At 32.7% G+C, this 16,818-nt stretch overlaps 1 long non-coding RNA gene across 1 annotated transcript; it reads left to right on the forward strand.

Moving 5' to 3' along the window:
- The first annotated feature begins 13,388 nt into the window (after nucleotides 1-13,388).
- Nucleotides 13,389-14,608, forward strand: LOC108096981. Its single transcript, XR_001771745.1, has 5 exons — nucleotides 13,389-13,502; nucleotides 13,586-13,636; nucleotides 13,701-13,892; nucleotides 13,954-14,011; nucleotides 14,067-14,608. It is a non-coding gene; the product is annotated as an uncharacterized LOC108096981 (long non-coding RNA).
- Nucleotides 14,609-16,818: the final 2,210 nt, after the last annotated feature.

Below are 16,818 nucleotides of genomic sequence, written 5' to 3' on the forward strand. Positions count from 1 at the left end.
CCAAAAATAAAGAATTAAAAAACAAAAACAATGGTAAACCCGTTTGAAAAAAAAAAAAATGTTGTCAGGTTTGGGCCATCTTCAGAAAATCGTTGACAATATCGTAACATGGTGGATAAAAATTGAATTCAGGTAAATCTAACATTATTTTGTTCATTTATTTTATTATTCGGGATTTCACAGTAAATGTCGGTTCAAGAAAATGATTCAGAGTTGCAGTTTTGACATATAAAATAACTTTTTCGCATTTTTGCGCACTTCAGGTTAACTTCCCTCTTGCACTCAATGCACGAAACAGAGTTGTTGCGATTTGTATACCGTGGCATAGTTTCCAAACAAATAATGCAGAAATCCATGTCTTCATCTTTATCAGAAGAGAGTTTATTCTGCACTTTCCTTGGGGGACTACCACGTTTCGCTGGTATTTTGGTGCAAAAGTTGTTTTTTTCGCTCGTTGTTTTTGTCGAATAAAATTTAGGAATAATTTCTTCGTCTCATTCAAAATTTACTCTTTTGCATATTTTTGCCACAAAAAACTGAAATATTACATCTTGAGCTGAAGACCCATGTCGCCATTGCTAAACACCACTGCTAGCTCATAATTTAAATTACCTGTTAGCTCTTTATAAATAAATAATTAAATAAATAAATTACAACAAAAATCGAAAATATACGAATAAAATGAAAAAATTCCTGACTACAAAAGTGGTCCAACCCTGACGACATGCGTATTAATCTACGAAATGAAATTGTCAAACTATAACTGTCAATGAAAATATATCTTAGTATTTTGTAATACATACAACAACTATATAACGTATTTTTATGATCAAATTGCGGTTGACATGTTGTAATTTTGAGTTATGACACCTTATTGGCCAGGTTAAGAAAACTTTTCCGAACACTTTTCCTTCACATATCAAGGAAACGTAGAAAAAAGTAGTCCCGAAATTAGTAGTCACGTGGAAAGTTTCTTGTGACCGATATAAGTTTGTCGACTGGCACAAACAGATGGCACTAGTACGAATATTCAAAATATTAAGATGGCCCAAGCCTGACAACATTCCCCTACTTTTATCTTTATAGAAATAACTTTTTCAGATCTATTATCGTAGCTTATTGGTAAGTGTCAAGATAAATGCTTAAAAACATCAAAGTTATGAAGATTCTATTTATTTTCCATAATTTCTTCGATTATTCCTATAACAGATATATAATAACAAAGTCTTCGATTTAAGGAAATTAAATTTTAATATTTTATTTAACTTAATTTTATTTGCATTTAAAGAACGCTTAAAAAGATTCATTTTCAAAAAGCATTCTTGGGTCATCGTTTTGGTACACCCTTGCCCAGTTTACTATAATTTCAGTCAGAAGTTTGCAGTGCAGTAAAGAGCACACCACAAATTTCATGGAAATCGGACGACTTTATCATATTCATATATGTGGAGCTGCCACAGTTAAGTAGTTAAGTAGTTTTCTACTTTCAATTTTTGACTGCAAGGGTATAGTTTCAGTCAGAAGCTTCCAACTCCATGAATGGGGCATTTCAGACTCCATAAACTATATTCTTAATAATTATCTGAATCGATCTAAAATGTCTGTTTGTCTGCTTCTATTTAACCTAGTCTTCCAGTTTGAAGGCTCTCCTGCTGAAACTTAATAAATAGATTTGTAGTTATTGCACGCAGTATATAAGTCGGAACAAGCCGAACATATCCGAATTGCGCCTTTCAGCAATGTCAGGTTTCTGTGTAAATAAAATACAGTAGAATCCTGTTATAACGACTCCGCTTATAGTGTCCGTCCGGGTATTGCGACAAAAACTCGATGGCTTGATTGGTCCCCAGACAGACTTATACAATAAAAACCTTCTGCTTAGTGCGTCTTCCGGATATAACGACGAAAAATCGTCGGTCTCTTGAAAGTCGCTATAAGCGGATTCTACTGTAATTTGGAATTTCAGCAAATCATTTTAATTTGCTACAAAAATTGTGCAATATATCATCGTGAAATTGACCCTGACACTGACGTTTGTATCGAGATATTTGCAAACGGAGTGAGTATATTAATACTTCAAACATTTTGAAGAATTTTGATGAAAAATAAATAATATTTTTGACCAAGTAAAACGTATGAGGAGCATGGGCTCGAGGCGCAATTTGGTATCACCCATATTTTCAGTCAGATATTTGCAACGCAGGAAAGAAGACACCTCGAACGTCATAAAGTATATTTGGGTGATTCCATATCAGATTTACAGTCGATATCGGGAAATTCGATGAGATATTTTTTCATGCTCTTTATCGAAAATAATTCGACACGTATTTTTTATTTGGCTCAGAAATTTTTTTGACAAAGTTATGATTTTTTGAATTTTTGATGATCTGCCCTTTTTTTGATGACAGTCGCGTTTTCCAGCCCCAATAACTCGAAAACCGTACGTCGCAGAAAAAAAATGAATAGGAAGTAAAAATTTCATCCTTCCTTCTTCTTTGCAAAACTTTCGTGAAAAAATTTTTTTAACAATTTTTCACCACAAAAAGTTCAAATGTTTATAACAAATTCATTTTTCTCCAACTTGGACATTTTTGATTTTTTTTTTTTTATCACAATAAATCCTTCAAATTCTTCTGATGAACATACTAAAATTTCAGAATGGGATCAAAATTAGTTTTTGAGTTATAGAATTAAATAGCATTAAAAATTCATTTTATTGACCCTTACTATGCGCGCGCAAAGCGAATTGACGCTCGTTAAAGTCGTTGGTCGGCGAACGCCCTGAGACCGAGCGCGCGGACCGTGCATGATAATCTTTAAAATTCTATAACTCAAAAACTAATTTTGATCCCATTCTGAAATTTTAGTATGTTCATCAGAAGAATTTGAAGGATTTATTGTGATAAAAAAAAAAAAAATCAAAAATGTCCAAGTTGGAGAAAAATGAATTTGTTATAAACATTTGAACTTTTGTGGTGAAAAATTGTTAAAAAAAATTTTTTCACGAAAGTTTTGCAAAGAAGAAGGAAGGATGAAATTTTTACTTCCTATTCATTTTTTTCTGCGACGTACGGTTTTCGAGTTATTGGGGCTGGAAAACGCGACTGTCATCAAAAAAAGGGCAGTTCATCAAAAATTCAAAAAATCATAACTTTGTCAAAAAAATTTCTGAGCCAAATAAAAAAATACGTGTCGATTTATTTTCGATAAAGAGCATGAAAAAAATATCTCATCGAATTTCCCGATATCGACTGTAAATCTGATATGGAATCACCCATTTATTCTTGTTTAGCATCACAATCTAAATCGAACTACTTGGATGACTACATAATGTAGCTGTAATAGAAAAGACCGAAAAATGTGTATAACAAGAAAGGAAGCTAGCTTCGGCAAGCCGAAGTTTATATACCCTTGCAGTCATTAAATATGTCAAACAAAATACATAAGGGCTAAACAACATCGAAGCTATGACGATTCTCCTATTCATTTTCCATATTGTTCATATGACAGCTATATGATATAGTCGTCCGATTTTGATAAAATTTAATTTTAACCTCAAGACTTAAAACTCTATATTCCAAAAATCATGATTGTCTGATGAAAAGCAACGAGGTAATCATTTTATTTCCGTTATTCCTATATAGATTTTTCGATCTTTCCTATGGCAGCTATATGATATAGTACTCTGATTTTTATGAAATTTTTTTCTCGATTTAATATTTAAATATTTATTATTTAAAAATCATGCTCGTGAGATTAAAAACAACGACGTTATAATTTTTTTTCCAATTTTTATATATATATATATTTTGATCTCTCCTATGGGAGCTATATGATAGAGTTATCTGATTTTGATAAAATTTTATCCGAAATTCAATAGCAGTTAGAAAGTGCCATCTGAAGGAAATCAAGTCGATCCAATTAAAAACAGCTGCCTGAGAATTTCTTATTTCGTTCTCTCGTATTGGAGCTATCCAATATAGTCGGCCGGTCCGGTTATTGAGTTCGTTCCGACAATAGATATTAAAAAGTTATTTCTATAAAAATCGAATTACTATATCGTTTAGCTCCCAAAAAAATGAGAATGTTGTTGGAAAACTAGACCAATACATAGTACATAGTAGGGGAGGGTGGTCCCATACCGACCCCCTAAAAGGCAAAGGCGATAAAGGTGAGAAAAATCATTTTTTCAGTTCAGTTCAAAAATTTACTATGTAGAGGGATCAGTTTACTATACATCTTATACTACTTAGTAAGTGCGTAGGTGCTTTGAAGCGTTAAATATTCAGGCAAATATAAAACTCTACTTTTTGGTCGTACTCAAAAGTAGTGGTCCGAAACCGACCCCCATTTCTTAACAGAAAAATTTAATAACATAAAATAGAATTTAATGATTTTGACGTTTATTAAGAAATATATTGAAGGTTCTTTCCAGAAAATAAAAATTAATGTATGAAATAAAGGGCACTGTAGTCAATTGATGAAGTCTGAGTTGTCCTCTTTCTCATAGTAAGTTTTCGCGTTGTTTTTCGAAAGCCGCTCGTTGATGACTGTCTCTTCGCTTTCTTCTGATCTTTTTGCTGTTTCTGTTACTTTTCTTTACTGAATCTTGTTTACTTTTTCATATTTTCCCTCAAAAATACGCTATGACATATTAAGCTGCCAATAAATGGGGGTCGGTTTCGGACCACCACGACCTTTTCTGATTAACTGCTCGGCATTAACTAAAGACGCAAAGAGCGATGTAATTCTAATTATGTGAGTGAAAGCTAGGACTATCAACGATCAGAAAAATTTACTCTCCGATTTTTATGCGGAGAAAAAAAATTTAAGCTCAAGTTCAGTAAAGCTCAAAAATAAATGTCACAGGCGTTGAAACAAAACAAACGGAAAAATTGCAGTGAAACAAAATATGTAAGTCAAAGGCGCTATCTATCTCCAAAATGTCTGTGTTATAACAGCTTTTCACTGAAGTTACCGACAATTCGGCTATATCCCCTATATTTTTCGCTGACGTTGTAAGGATCGATATAACAATAGATTTTATTTTATATATTTTATATAGACTATTCAACCCCACCTTTTATAGCCATATCATACAGCTGTATATACCTGCAATAGTTACAACTCTTTTGGGGAAGTTTCAGAGAGATTGCTTAAAAACTGATAGACTAGTTTAAATAGGAACAGACTGACGGGCAGACGTACATATCTAGATCGACTGCGACCGCAATGTTAGTAATCAAGAATATATAGACATTATGGGGTCTCCGTTGCAAACTTCTGACTGAAACTGCAATACCCTTTGCAAGGATTTATAGTGTCCTTAAATAGAATGACTTTTTCAGAAAAGAATGGGCTAAAAATTGACTATTATGCCGAAAGGGCTAAGTATAACCCTTCTATGCCTTCGATGCAATTGGTACCAGTCTTAACTCCGATCAAGTCTATACATTTATTTTCCCTTTTTTCTAGCTTATAACAATTTTTTAACTTATATACATAAAAGAATTTATGGCTTATGAACACCGCATCTCCATCAGTGGGATTGAAACTTTCATAAGGCTGCATTAGAGCACTGCGTTTTTAATTATTGAAGTAAGGTGAGAATTTAACTCACATATTTTGCCCCTTGACGTTCCTTTTATTTATAATATATGGACTTAAAAAGTGGTGACATTTTTTAAAATACTTGTCTATACATGACCTAAAAGGTTTAGGTCCATATTTTTTGGTTATACAGTGTTACCCAAAAACATTCTAGTCATTAATCCAAAATGACTTACTATCAAAGCTGTGGCTGCCAAAGCGAGAAACAGCAACTTGCTCAACAGGATGATGGGCGCAAAAATCTTTAACGAGGCAAAAAATTTTTAAAAATTTGGGCTACGTCTGAGTTAAGGGGTTGTATGCAGTTGCAAGGCCGAAAAAATGTGCCTTTTTGTAAATTATTTCTGGAGAGGCTTTTTATTGTTTATATATGTGTTATATATAAAAAGTTAGATAATTTTACGTAGTTACATAATGTAGAATACATTTTCAAAAAAAAAATTGGCTTCCGTCGATCCTGTAGAGGATCTCCTGAAGGTCCATTTCAAAAAGGTGTTTTGCGGCGAGGAAGATATCATTTATCCAAAGTATCAGAAATACAAAAAACCAAAAGGATTACGTAAAGAATAGACAAATGCTGGTAATGACACGGGGGATTTTCAAAATTTTGATTTTTGACAAAATGGCGGCTTGCCAAACGTAAAACTTAGTTTTTGGCACGAAAATGTACACTTTAAAGTGCCTCAAAATATCTAAAGAAGATATCTAAGAAGAGACTGTGAAAATTTTAAGTCAAGGGGCTGTCCATATATTACGTAATCACGTTTTCTGCGATTTTTGACCCCCTCCCCCCTGGTAATCAAAAGTAATCATTTAATGAACACCCTCCCCCCCTACAATGATTACGTTATCACAAAAAAAAAGATATGCAAATTTGTTCTTTTATTCTATATTTTCAAAAGGAGATTCCAGCCAATCTTTAAGATTATTTATTACTGGAAGTTGGCTTGTCAAAATCTGTTTCTCTCCGCAGGTATTATCTTTCTCTTCGTCGTCTACATAGTCTATACAAATAATAGAATATGTAGGTATATCGACTTAATTATAGAGTTGCATTCGGTACTTATTAACGGAGTAAGCGGCGCGAAACCAATTTTTTAATATATACCTACTTTTAACAACAAAATTTTTATAAAATGATTACGTAATCAATATCCAAGACCCCTCCCTCCCCATGTAATCAAACATAATCATTTTCAATACGAATTTGTAGAAAGACAGGCGAAAGGGCGGACAGAAAAACTGACAATATTTCGATAGTAAATTTTTATATCCTTGCAGAGGAAATTATAATTTCAGTCAGAAGTCTGCAACGCAATGAAGGGGACACCTCGAACCCCATAAAGTGTATATATTCTTGATCAGCATCACGATCTTTTTTACGAGCATAATTTTTAGAATATCGAGTTTTTTAATAACCTTTAAATCGAAAACAAAATTTCATAAAAATCGGACAACTATATCCTATAGTTGCCATAGGAAAGATCGAAAAATCCATATAGAATCAAACTTCAAAAAAATCGGACGACTATATCATGTAGCTGTCATATGAACAATCGTCGAAAATATAGAACATTAATAGAAAAGTCGTCATAGCCTCAATGTTGTTTAGCCTTTATGTATTTTGTTCCACATATTCGGATCGCCGAAGCTGGTTTCCTTTCTTGATTATATGTGCCATCAGTGGCAACTAAAGAACTCTTCACAAATATAAAGAAATAAATAAATTACTAATATGTTTCTGATTTGCAATAAAAGGAAATACGATTTCATTTTGATCACCAACATCGGAGGGATAATTTTTCACCTTTCCGAAAATATAGAATAAACTTAACATTTGTCAGAAATTGAAAAGAAATGTGATTTTATACCCGATGAACCTTTTCATTTCGCTAAACCTTTATGTTATCTTTTTTGTATTTTTGTATTTTGAAAATTTAAAACAATTTTTTTAGGTGAAGTCGCGTAATTTCCCATTGCGATTTTAATAAATATGTTTTTGAAAATGAAATCGTAAAAACAGCGCTATATCGGGAATATTTTATTCGTAAATCGTGAAAAATGCTTTATCCAAAAACAAAGATTTTCTTGTGAAAAACAAATACTTTGGAATTTTCTTAAATTTAATTTATAATTTATACATTTTTTTTTTAGTATTAAAATGGAGTTATGAGATACAGTCGTTCTTACATTTATAAAAGAGTATACTACCTGGAGTAGCAACAAGAATATATTCGGTTGTGCCTTCACTGAGTTTCAAACTAAGCTAATAAATTTCACAAAAATAGCTTTAATAACACCAAAATGGGGTTGTAATGTGTAAAAAATTATAGACTTTGTTTGCAGATTGTAATTTAATTTTTATTTTAAGATCAACTGTATTACCATTTAAATTTATTTTGTAATCCGAATAATCGATCAAACATTTTTCTTTTTTAAGTTTTGTTTTGAAACACATAATATATTTAATATATTTCACATTACTCTTTTAACTTAGAGGCTTTTGGTGGATCTTTAATCACTTATTTATCTTTTCAGAATCACTGTCTACTATTTCTGTTGTGTAATTTAATTTAACTGGAAACACATTTAGTTATGGGTTTTTGGGTTAAATTCTTTCTGTTACCACAAACACTTCCCAACCACATTCAAAACTTCTTTGTTAACAGGGGTTTACTGGTTCGCAGTTTCTGCTTCTGGAATTAAGCCTGATTACTATTTTAACAATTCGGATTTTCTTGGTTAACACATTTTTAACATCACTTGGTTAAAGGTCACTAATTTTCATACATTTTGATAATAAAGATATTGATTTCAGACATTTTAAATATAGTTGTTTTTTTTTTTTTGCGGAAGTTTTTTAAAGTTATTAAGCTAACCGCGACCAAGGCATGCCAAATAAATCCATCGTTTTTTTAGTTTTGCAATTCAAAATTGTATTTCCAAAACAGTTTTCATAATAGAATCACGCTGATTTCTCGACACAATTGCGGATAAGAGCAACTCGCGGGAAATTGCGGTGCATTCAAAGGTTTGCTCTGTTTGTTTGGCCGTAAGATGCTGGACTGACTAAGGACATCCCAGCATTTAGGCGTTGGATCAAAATACGCACTCGTCGGGAATGCGATGGCAGCTTTGCGAGCAACGTAGAGATGTTTAGACGATGCCAGAGCTTTTAAGAGAACCGCTAAGTTTTCAAGAGACCTGTATAACGGCATAGTGTGGTATTGCTCTAACTGGTTCTATTCGGTTTTCTCCGGACTGAATAGCACAACTATATATCAACTTTGAAAGTCATTTATACAGGAAAAGTTCTCTGCAAAAAAGCTTTGTCAAAGCTTTCGTCGTTGTTTTTTTTTAGTTTTAAATTTGAAACGTGAAACATTTAACCCCTTTTTGACCATGTTTGTCCACCTTTCAGTTTTTTTTGCCCACCGCCAGTTTCAATATTATGAAATTTAGAAAATTTTGAAAAGCTTTTAAAAAAAATGGTAATTTCTCACATTTTGTTTAAATTTTAGAAAATCTTTGACCACGAAGCTGAAAAAATTTAAACTTTGGAAGATAAAGGGTTTTAAAGTTTTTTATCTTCTAACCTTACAAAAATCGTACAAAATTTTTTTAATGAAAATCGTTAAAAAATTGATTGCTTTTAATTGCTCACCCTTAACATTTTTGTAAAATTGCAACGTTAAGAATGTCCACTTTCAAAGCTTTTCTAAAAAATTGAAGGTTAGTTAAAAGATCTTTTTTTAACGTTTGCCGGCCCCTTAACAATTAAATATTTAAAAAGAATAAAATGTATGCCCACGTAAAAACTCCTTCCCAAATTTAAGATATTAAAAAAAAATCACTTGAAACACCTCTTGAAATAAAGATTTTTAACAAAAATCTGTTTTTCCAAGGTATGAATTTTTTCAAAATCCTAAAAGGTGGACAAACGTGGTCAAAAGATTTTCTAACAGTTCAAAAAAATTTACTCTGAAACAATTTAATATCGCTTGACAATTAAAGGCAAATCGAAAAATATATATGTATAATATAAATCTCATGACAGCGTAATAACAACGTATTAACAACATAAAACAACAAAGGACGCTAGCTTCGTCCGAAGCTTATATAGCGTTGCAGTCACACATAAGGGATAAACAACATAGAAGCTATGACGATTTTTCTATTAATTTCCGCATATTTTCGTCAATTGTTCATATGACAGCTATATGATATAGTTGTCTGATTTTTATGAAATTTAATTTTAAATTCGAGAGTCATAAGAAAACTCTTTATTCCAAAGACTATGCTCGTTTGAAAAAAAAAAACAACAACGTTATCATTTTTTTCCGTAAATTCTATATCGATTTTTAATTTTTCCTATCGCAGCCATATGATATAGTTGTCCAGTTATGAAATTTTTTTATAATTCAAGGCTGGTTAAAAAACTTGTTTCTCAAAAAATCATGCACGTGGGATAAAAAACAACGATGTTATCAATTTATTTCCATTAATTCTATATATATTTTTCGATCGCTCCTATGACAGCTATATGTTAGAGTTATCCGATTTTGATCAAATTTAATCCGAAATTCAATAACAGTTAGAAAACGGCATCTTGAAGAAATCAAGTCGATCTGATCAAAAACAACGGTCTGAGAATTTTTTATTTCATTCTCTCGTATGGGAGCTATCCGATATAGTCGGCCGATGCGGCCCGTTCCGACTTATATACTGCGTGCAATAACTACACACCTTTTGGGAAAGTTTTAGCAAGATAGCTTTAAAACTGAGAGACTAGTTTACATAGAAACAGACAGACGGACAGACGGACAGACGTGCAGACGTATTCTGATTCTACGCGTGATGCTGATCAAGAATATATATACTTTATGGGGTCTGAGGTGTCTCCTTCACTGCGTTGCAAACTTCTGACTGAAATTATAATACCCTTTTGCTCTGCAAGGGTATAAAAAATATTGTGAGAAGAAATATTTATTTATCACATTATTTACCCATTTTAAAAATAAAAATAAAATTTTAAATATTCACTCTTGCACACTTTGGGGGCCCCCTTGGCCCGGGGGCCCCGTATAATTGATACGGCATATACGGCGGTAGCTACGCCCCTGAACTAGTCTCTCAGTTTTGAAGCTATCTTGCTAAAACCAAAAAGTTGTGTAGTTATTGCACGCAGTATATAAGTCGGAACGGCCCGAATCGTCCGACTATGATATATCGGATAGCTCCCATACAAAAGGTCAAAAAAATAAAGGAAAAAAATTATTACGCCGTTGTTTTTCCTCGAATTGACTTGATTTCTTCCAGATGACGTTTTCTAATTATGTACTATCGAATTACTAACTAAAATTTTTGGATGAAAAAAGTTTATTTAAACAAAAATATGTAATAGTAACTGCAAAAAGAATTTTTCAAAAATAATTTTTCTTTAATTTTTTATGATTTTTCGAAGGGTACAATGTCGGAAAAAAATTTTATGGAAAAGAGAAAAATATGGCTTAAGTGCGTATTTCTCAACATTTTCAAAAAATTATAAAAAATAAAAGAAAAATTATTTTTGAAAAATTCTTTTTGCAGTTACTATTATTTTTGTTTAAGGAACTTGTGTGACGGCCTAAAAAAAAGGTGATTTTTGGGAATTTTTATAAATAAAACTACTTGATCAATTATTTCCAAATTTTCTAAATTTATACATTTTTTAAGAATATACAGTTCACTTTTTAAAGAAAAAAATTAAATATTTTTTAAGTTAGAGTCGATCTCCAACGGCGCTAAAAAAAAGTGCCGTGGTACGGAGAACTATATATAGAACATGTAAAAAAATTTGATAGTGATCGGATCATTAGTTTTTGAGTAATCACTGCAGAAAATTCGGAAAATGCTGTTTCGAGATAAACGCGTTTAAAGATAAAATGATCGTTTGCACTGTTATGAGAGCGGCTACTCTTTAAATTGTTATAACTCAAAAACTATTTGAGATCTCAATTTTAAATTTATTTTTAAAAGTGTAATCTACCGCAATATAAAAAAAAAATGTTGAGATTTTTTAAAACTTTACACTAGTTAAGAAAGAAACTTTTTGCATCCAAAAATTTTAGTTTTCAAGACGAGGGAAAAAGTAGATTTTTTTAAAAATTGCCCTTTTCAATAAATATCGAATGAGTTAAGAAAAGTATGGTATCATTCAAACGGCATTTAAATTACCTTTCCATTGATACCAAAAGTTGAAAGAAGCAAGTTCAAGTTTCGAGTATATTTCACTTTTATGTTGTCAATATATGTATATATGCCGACCAGTGTATAATAAATACTTGTATACATATAGAAACAATCGAAGAAATTGAATTAGAACGCTGTTGTTAGGCTTTTATGCATTTAGCTAGACATTTAACAATTCTTTGGGATTATTTACACTTAAAAGTTACGATTACTATAGAGATCTACTTTATGATATATGGTAAATAGTTCATTTTATCAATGCGCCGTCTCATCGATCGACGCTTGTGTCCGACTATTTGACCAAAAATCACATTTTAACCATCATCCACCCCCGCATTCACCTGATATGGCACCGTGCGACTTCTACCTTTTCGGAAAAATGCATTTGCCGATGAAAGGAAAGCGTTATGCAGACGTAGAGGCCATTCAAAAGGCTTGCACCGGCATACTGGCGGCCATACCGGGCAACGAGCTAAAACACTCGTTCGACATGCTTTTGGACCGTGCAAAACGCTGTATTAAAGCAGAAGGAGACTATTTTGAATAAAATAAATTGATTTTGCCGAAAAAACTTGTTGTTCTGTCTTTTTTTTTTTTAAGTCCTGTTTACTTTGGAACTCACCTTGTAGGAAGCTGCCTAGGGCGGCAAATTTTGAGGGGTTTCAAATTCTGACCGTTTACTTTAGGTCAGTGCATCAGTAGCTGAAATGCCGAAAATTAGGCTGCTATCTGGGGCGGCAAAATCGAACCTGCCTGGGGCGGCCAATTCCCTTAATCCACCCCTGACTGCAAAGGTCTATACACACACTTTGTCTCGCGGAACACTTAAAAGTACCTACGATTTAATAAACTAAGGAAAAAGCATTACGAAAAATAATGAATAAATAGTAATATTTATAATATTTTAAATTTTTAACCTACAACTCAAAACTTAGATTTGCGTTGAGTGATTTTTGATGTACATCATCTAAGCACTAGCCAAACTTTTCGTCGTTCGGCAAGCGAAAGCTTATATACCCTTGCAGTTATCAAATGTATCGAACAAAATACATAAAGGCTAAAAGGCTCACAGGGAAGCTATGTCGATTTATCTAATAAGTTTTTATATTTTTGACATCAGACAGACATATGATTTTTCTAATAAGTTTTTATATTTTTGACATATGACAGCCATATGATTTTTCTAATAAGTTTTTAATTTTTTGACATATGACAGAATTAAATGACATTTTTATGAAATTTAATTCGAAATTCGATAGTAGCAAAGACTATAGAAGAATTATGGGAAATGGAAAATCAGGCTGTAACTAAAATGTGCCCTAAGCTAACTAAGCACCATATTTTTCCAAATTCGTTTGAAAAAATGCGTGTGAAGTTGGCAACACAGATTTTCAGCAGATTCAGGCAGCGGTGAAAACTGTTTGCGAAACTGTGTTACGAACTGCTTTCTTGGGCCAAGTTCTCCCCAATGCCCGCAGTGCGACAACATAAAATACTAACATCGATTACGGTCGTCTCACAACACTAAACTCTCTGCGATCACTAACAAAATGTAAACAAAGCAAAAACGTAAACATTGAAATACAAGGCGGCGGAAATTCGGATCTTTGGTGGCCATCAGTGTCTTGGCCACTGCGTACCCACCCAACCTAGGATGCTAGGTAAGCATAATCCCCGCATCCCCCATAATGGGTCAACAAGTCACTCCAGGCGACTAACTTACATAACTCCATCTCCCCCACAGAAAAAGGTCTAGCAATTCATCATCATTATAAACTCGTCTTTAATACTTCAGGTAAGTTCATGTATAATAACATTTCGCTTCTAATTAATTCAATCAAAATCTATTTGTTCATTAGGCCCTAGAATTAACTCTCAACCGCCGTATAAGTATTTAGCGGTCAAAGCTAAATTCAAGAACTAAGGAATGGACACTCACCGACAAAATGTTCTGCCACCCTTGTATCGGCGGAACTCTCTTGTTTTACGCGTTTTAAATGTAGGTCACCTAATCCTGAGGAGCTCCAAGGGAAAAGAAGGGACGCCGAAAGGTATGGGAGATTTACACACACTATTCCTTCATCCTAATTAATCGCGACTCTTTTATTTTAGCAACCGTCGGTCAAGGGTGAATCTTTGGACGAACGCACAATAGACTTAACAATACTAGGTACTTAAATTATTAAAAACGACACATTTTATAAATTGATTTTTCTCAATTTCAGGAAGTGGTGGCTGGGCTCAGCCCACCAGTGTATTGCACCACAAGGAACTTGGAGGCGTATAGAGACTGGCTGGCCAACCTCGTGGTACGGAGATCTAGAGTCCTAGAGGGTCGACTTGGGCTTTGATGCCGAGGCTCTTCAAAAATGTTCCTCCAAATGCACGTTCTCCTCAGAAAACTTCGTAGTTGTGTTCCCTCCGAAAAGGTTATAATTTCTTCAAAAATATCGACGCATTTCCGCGACTGTATCGTATGTAGAAAAATCAAATTTTACAGGAGAAGCTTTTTTTATTTAATCTCTTAGGAATGAGAAAATCATGGAAATATTTTTCAAGGTTTCGTCGTTTTAGCTACAATAACGAATGAAAACTTAATTTTTTTCATTATTTCCCGAAAAAATATAAAAATAGTTACATACGATAATTTTGCACGCTTTGTTTTCATACCCTTGCGCACAACGTGCGACATACGATAATAAAATTTGATTTATTATGCGAAATTAGAATTTTATTAAGAAATTTTTCCAAAAATTTTATTAATTAACATTGTATACAAAATATTTGTAATATATTTATGAAAAATTAAACCAAAATATCATCGTCTTCATCTGTTTCGTTTAAACAATCTAATACTTTCGAAGAATGTCCGAAACTTTTATATTCATTGTGGTATCTGGGTGGTATACTATTTTGCTTACATAAATTATTAAGATCATCAAATTTATTCCTAGAAATAATTAGCTTACAATTATATAATGATTTTATTGTTTGGGTGGAATTAGGCAAATTAAAAAGATACTTCTTTGAATATTCAAAATATTCATAATTTAATTCTATTGATAATGGGCATTTTTTAATAATAGCGATTCGTAATTTGTTTAAATGTAATGTTTTACGTTTAAATAAAAAGTTTGCAAAACGTTTCCAATTTTTAAAGTCTGTGTACTGTAATTCTATACATTCATAGCCGGTTGGATTTGTTCTAGCATTTCCAATAAGTGTCGGCCATTCGCTGGGTGCCCATACATTACGATTTCGTATAAAAGATTCAATAGTGCTGTGTACCGAATCCACGGGCATCATAGTGTGTCCAGGCAGTAAATAAGTAATTTTTATAGTTTCTAAAAAAGTTGAGGAACTTAAGAAATAACCTAACATTGCTGGCACTGCCTGATTCTTATTTTGGCCAGCGCAACTGTCACAATAAAGGCTAAGATGTTCTGTTTTTTTCTTACTATCTAAAATAATTAAATACTTTAAGAGAACTGAGCAAATTTCATTACAACCTCTCTTCCAATCGACTTCACCCCACAAAAAACAATACCCATTTCGACTCCCACTTTCATATAGACTGAGGTTGTAATATGCGTATTTGCGTGAATAAAAAAAGGGTTATATTTTTTGAAAAAGGTGTATGCAAGACCTTTTGTAAATCAAAACTAACGCAAAGAAATTGTTGACACATTTTACTGTCATCTTGTTCCTTGAGAAACATTGACATACTAAGTTTTTTATTTCTTATGTGATTTTGATATTCCGCCGATCGTATAATTTTTTCTCTTTCTTCTTCGTTTGTATATTTTATGTTTTCGCAAGTTTTACATTTATCTTTTTTTGGCCAGTGAAACCCTATTGAAAATTCTGTGCTAAAGATTTTTCGAAATATTCGACACGAAACTAATGAGTCATTAAAGCCCTGATCATTTAAATAACGAATGTATAATTTATATAAATTTGATACATTTCTAAATTCGCTGGGTAAATAAACTTTTGTATTATTTTTGCGGCAATAGTGCGAAGGCACAGCTGGTAATTTTTTTATAAAATCTTTTACAATTTCTTTTATAGATCCATCAGTTTTATTATGTGGTGTTTTTTTTTTCTAGGTCTCACAAATATTTGTTTTTTTAATGCGTGCCGAATAACCATTTGAGATAAATTTAATGTTTTCATAAAAAAATTTTGACAAACTTTGAATATTTTCCCATTATTCGAAAATGAATATTCGAAGGTCGAATTGCGCCTATGTACACACTTCGTTTTAAGTCCAGCTCGCCGTTTTCTTACCTCCTTGCGCTTTATATTGGACAGTAGCCACGTCACCCTTCTTTCATTCGAAATTCCCCACTAGAGCTCATTGATGTTTTGCCTAGCATTTTCGGGCAGTGATAGGCAATCGTTACCACATTTTGTTAATTTGCATGGATTGGGAAGCACTGATTTTTTATTTATATATTTTTGAATATCTTGCTGGGAATTCTTTCTTTTAAGACCACGTTCTCCAACGCAGCACTCTTCGTCATTGTCATCGCTATCGCTATACGGCACTAATGAGTTTACGGGCTATAATTTTGTTAGTTAAAATCAATTTTAACGACGTTCATCGACACATTTTTTACAATAACGAAAAAAACTAACTCACTTCACAAAATTTTAACAGAAACACTACGAGAAATACTACGAGTGGATTGGGAAGCACTGCTTTTTTATTTATATATTTTTGAATATCTTGCTGGGCATTCTTTCTTTTAAGACCACGTTCTCCAACGCAGCACTCTTCGTCATTGTCATTGCTATCGCTATACGGCACTAATGAGTTTACGGGCTATAATTTTGTTAGTTGAAATCAATTTTAATGACGTTCATCGACACATTTTTTACAATAACGAAAAAAAACTAACTCACTTCACAAAATTTTAACAGAAACACTGTTCGTTACGTCTATCTTGTCCGTTTTTCTCGGTACCACTGACG

This window comes from Drosophila ficusphila, unplaced genomic scaffold (genome assembly GCF_018152265.1).
Source record: "Drosophila ficusphila isolate 14025-0441.05 unplaced genomic scaffold, ASM1815226v1 contig_2, whole genome shotgun sequence".
NCBI lineage: Eukaryota > Metazoa > Arthropoda > Insecta > Diptera > Drosophilidae > Drosophila > Drosophila ficusphila.